We start from the raw sequence: 4,160 nt of genomic DNA, 5'->3' as shown, positions 1-4,160 counted from the left end.
ACATCATGCATCCTGTCATGCCCATGTAATGTTAGCAAATGTTATTGCATTTATCATAACATGATTTGGCCTCACTCCCTGAGCGGAGTCCATCTGACAGCATAATGATAATCTACAGGTAATATTTTATGTGCACCAATATAGCTATGACAAGGAATTATATGTAGACTGGGGTTTTACGTTTGTGTGTAATGTAAAACATGGACCGTGAGGAACGAGGCTGAGCACTATCAGTGTCTGACTCAGAGTCAGTTTCTGGCTCTGATGGCTCAAACAGGTCGGGCTGGGTCCGTCCGATGATGCTGCTAGCTTCCATTGTTACTGTAGGTAACGTCCTTGTACAGTACACGGAGGAGGCTCCCCTCCCGCACGTGGGCGTGGTTCCAGTGCCTCTAACTGACACGCCCCCAGCGTTTCACAGCAGAGAGAAGTGCTTGTTTTTCCATGATTTTGAGACCTAATTTTATATACTTGGCAGTTTTTTTAATCTTTCAAATTTGGCTCAGTGGTCAGTGACGCATGTTTCTGTGGTGTGACAAACTCATAACACAAATTTATTTCTGCTTTACACAGTCTTTAACATCCTTAAACATTTCTTTTGGCCACGTCTAAAAAAGGATGTGTCCGCATATATTAAAACCTGTCATGTGTGTCAGCTAACAGGAAAGCCAAATCAGGATGTCAAGCCGGCGCCACTGCAGCCTATCCCAGTTGTGAGTGAACCATTTACACATCTCATTGTGGACTGTGTGGGTCCGTTGCTGGGTTCCAAGTCGGATTGCAAGTATCTGCTTACAGTGATGTGTCAGGGCACCAGCTATCCGGCTGCATACCCTTTTAGGTCGATTACAACAAAGTGTGGTGAAGGCGTTATCACAGTTCATTTCTATATTTGGGATTCCTAAAGTAGTTCAGATTGACCAAGGATCGAATTTTTCATCTCACATGTTTGGCCAAGTGTTGAAGCTGTTGTGCATTAAACAGAACTGATCATCAGCTTATCATGTGCAAAGCCAGGGTGCTTTTGAGTGCCTCCATCAGACTCTTAAGTCTCTCTTGCATGTGTACTGTACCGAATTAGATACAGACTGGGAAGAGGGACTTCCATGGCTGATGTTGGGAGGCGGTACAAGAAAGTGCATGCTTTAGCCTAAATGAGTTGGTCTGTGGACATAACGTTCGTGGTCTCTTGGCAGTTCTGAAGGAAAACTGTGTTGATACTGAGCCACCAAGCAACCTGAGGGAGTATTTGAAGACATTGTTTGTTTCTTATGGCGTTTCGCGCGAGCGAAAACACATCTGCAGGCGCGCAGATCTCTCTCGCGCGTAAACTATTCCGTGTCACGCACGCAGATTTCAACTGCCACGCGCACTAGTTTGATCTTCACGTACATATTCAGTAACAGAGTGAAGCAGAGGCAGGTGCGCGCGAGTAAAAAGCAACAACCACATGCACAACAAGGCTGTGCAGCTGCTTTGTGCGCGCTCTCTCTCTCCTCTGTGCTCGCTCGCGGGGGAGTTCTGCTCGCTTGAAGCAAAGACTTTTGACATTTTGGGGGCGGCGACCAAGACTGACCCCGTACCGGCCCTCTTATGATTGGTCATTATCCAGCCCCCCCACGTGGGTGCCTTTTCAGTTTCCTGCTAATGACAGCTTCCGTCACAGACAGGAAGCTCAGTGGCAGATTAACAGGTGACTGACAAATCTGGACTCCCAGCAGCATTATAATGACAACTGTGTTCTAATTAGAAAGCCATGGCAAATAAATTAAATTTTGATTTGAATTCATTGCAAATAAATGGAATTCTATCACCATTTGTTAACTATTCTTATCAATATATATGCACTTGTGTTAATTGCTTTGAACTCTGAACTTTACTAAACCTGTACAGTCATTCTTTTTTAACTTTCAGACTTGAGGGAGGCAGACTAACAGGTGACTGACAATGATTTGCCAGTTGACTGCACAATAAGTCTTGACTCACAACAGCATTATGATGATGATAATGATATCAGATGTTGATAACTGTGTTCTAATAGGAAATCCATGCCAAGAAAAATTTAATTTGGATTTGAATTCATTGCAAGTAAATGGAATACTATCACTATTTGTTAACTATTCTTACTTATCCTAAACTTACTCATTGATGCATAATAAATCACACACTGTCTTGTTTTTCCCAATGCATTTAATACCACAATTAATTCCTTAAACACAGTATCTAAAGAAGTCAAACAGATCAGCAGGTCAAGCTGTTTGTGTTCTTTCTGGTATGCTGTCCTTGAATACAGTCTTCACCAGGTGTGCTGTGCTGCATGGGGATGCTCTGATCGCTCAGAGAAAGGCATGCACATGTAGACAAGACAGAGACAGGAGAAAAGCATGGCTGGCTGAAGTCAGAAGGAGCAATTTACCCACCTACAAAGATTTTATTAAAAAAATATTGGAGGTAATATTCAAACAATGCATTTGTAATTTTGCACACTTAAATACCACACCAATTGGAACTTTAAGATTTCTTTAATTAAAAATAGAACACAGAACAGGAAAAACAATGCAAAAAGCAAGGGAAGTTGCAATTTGCCACCCCTCCCAAGAAGCCTCTGATATCATTCACCACATCGAGGAACTGTTTCGGACAAAGACTGGTTCCTCCCTCATGGAGCTTCCAAACACAGAGGGTGAAGCTCTGGCACTCTCCAGCAGGTTTCCATCATGCTGTGGAGTAAAAGAAAAGATCATCAGGAGATTTATTAGGCTGAGGTTGCAGATTGAAGCAAGAAAAATACAAAATGAGGAAAAAAACAAAACTTAAAAAGATGGCCATCTTGGAAGCATGAGTCAATCCAAGAAGGTGAAAAAGAACAGTGGCCTAGGTTCAACATCAAGCAATCCCAGAACAGCTGAAAGTGTGCCAGGATAAAGTCAGCATCACTGCCCCTCCACCAACTACCAGAAGACTACAACCATTAACAAGAGACATGTAACATCTCGTCATCATCACTCCTGAGCTATAAGATCTTTGGTCCTTACTCTTCATGTCTCCTGATGTGCAGCATGCAGCATCAATGCTGTATGATAACTTAAATTATTAAATAACCATATATTCATTACAGTTACTAATATACATAGACTCATCACCTATGTCATTAGGCGCACTTGTGCAATCTAAGATAATCCAGTTTAACTGCTCTGCCATACATTGTTACATTTATAAAACTTGTACATTTCTATTTTTAGCTGACATTGTCAAAAAGGTGATCATTCTGGTTGCTTTTTATTGCAGGAGCCATAGTGGATGCTGCTGTGCTGCGCTGCATTATATTCATCAGTGTTCCTGATATTTTGCCCTCTTCATTACAATACTTGAAGGCAAAATATAAGCAACAATTGTTGAGATAATGCAGTCCAGCACAGCACCACCACCCACTATGACCTCAACAAATAACAAAGTAGAATGAACAGCTTTCTGATAATGTCAAAAAAACTAAACATGTATAAGATTTAAAAAAGTTGAATTTATGGCACAGCCTTTGTACTGCACTGTATGATGTTACACAGGTGTATTAAATAATATGACTAATAGCAATGGTTATGTGTAGTATTATTCCTTTAATTATATTGCAAGGTAATACCCATTTAGCAGGATTTATTATGCCTGACCCACCTTACTATGTTTCCAGTCTCACTGTTGTCCACTCAGTACTCCTGGCCTGCAGCATCACTTATGCTCCACAACAAAGTGCTCCTACTGTAGCAAATATACGCAAGATGATATCACCTGTTAGGGACATTTGTTTAGTATGACTGCTTGAAAAACATCACATTCATTATGTTTTTAGTCTCCCTATTGTCTTCTCAGCACTCCTGGCCTGCATCATGCAAGATAAAGTTGTGAAGTGGCATCACTGCACCTTTATTCGAATATCAAATAAAAACTGACAGCCCTAATATAGTTGGCTATTGTATAAGTGTATGGGCTGCAATATTTCACAAAATAGCTCTCTTTCTAGCTAGCAATATATAAAAAGTCAGTGCAATGCGTCGGTGAGAGACATTATGAGTTCGCAGTTCATAATCAGTGTAATCAGTGTATCCTCATTTCATAAGCTTCACCCATCATTTCGCAGCCTCAATGATATTAAATTGATGTTTAAC

General features: G+C 41.0%; 1 long non-coding RNA gene across 1 annotated transcript; it reads right to left on the bottom strand.

Annotated features, from left to right (window-relative positions):
• Window positions 1-2,503: 2,503 nt before the first annotated feature.
• LOC115585418 (uncharacterized) lies at window positions 2,504-3,757 on the bottom strand. Its single transcript, XR_003984703.1, has 2 exons — window positions 3,670-3,757; window positions 2,504-2,720 (listed from the first exon to the last, which is right to left on the bottom strand). It is a non-coding gene; the product is annotated as an uncharacterized LOC115585418 (long non-coding RNA).
• Between the last annotated feature and the right edge of the window lie 403 nt (window positions 3,758-4,160).

This window comes from Sparus aurata, chromosome 7, assembly GCF_900880675.1.
Source record: "Sparus aurata chromosome 7, fSpaAur1.1, whole genome shotgun sequence".
Classification (NCBI taxonomy): Eukaryota; Metazoa; Chordata; class Actinopteri; order Spariformes; family Sparidae; genus Sparus; species Sparus aurata.
This window is presented reverse-complemented; position numbering and strand designations above follow the sequence as displayed.